Raw genomic sequence first — 452 nt, 5'->3', positions numbered from 1 at the left:
CAAAAAGCTGGTTCTTTGAAAGATTAAATAAAATTGATAAGCCTCTACCTAACCTCATCAAAAAGAGGAAAGACAAAATTCAAATACAAGAAATAATGAATGAAAAGCATGTAATTACCACAGACCAGTGGAAATTCAAAAGATTATCAATAGCTACTTTGAGAACCTTTACTCTCAGAGAATAGATGACACAGACAAAATGGACAGATTCCTAGGAAGACACAAATTACCAAAACTGAATCAAGGAGCTGTAACAACTCTCAATAACCCAATAACAGCCAATGAAATAAAATAATAATAATAAAAAAACCTACCAACAAACAAAAGTCCAGGTTCTGATAGAGTCACAGCTGAATTCTACAAGAAAATTATGGAAGTTATAACCCTTATACTACTGAAATTCTTCAATTAAATTGTAAAAGAAGCAATCATCCCAAAATCCTTCCTGGAGG

The sequence above is a fragment of the Octodon degus genome, unplaced genomic scaffold (genome assembly GCF_000260255.1).
Source record: "Octodon degus isolate 3935 unplaced genomic scaffold, OctDeg1.0 scaffold00111, whole genome shotgun sequence".
Taxonomy (NCBI): Eukaryota; Metazoa; Chordata; class Mammalia; order Rodentia; family Octodontidae; genus Octodon; species Octodon degus.
Note: the sequence above shows the minus strand (reverse complement) of the source record.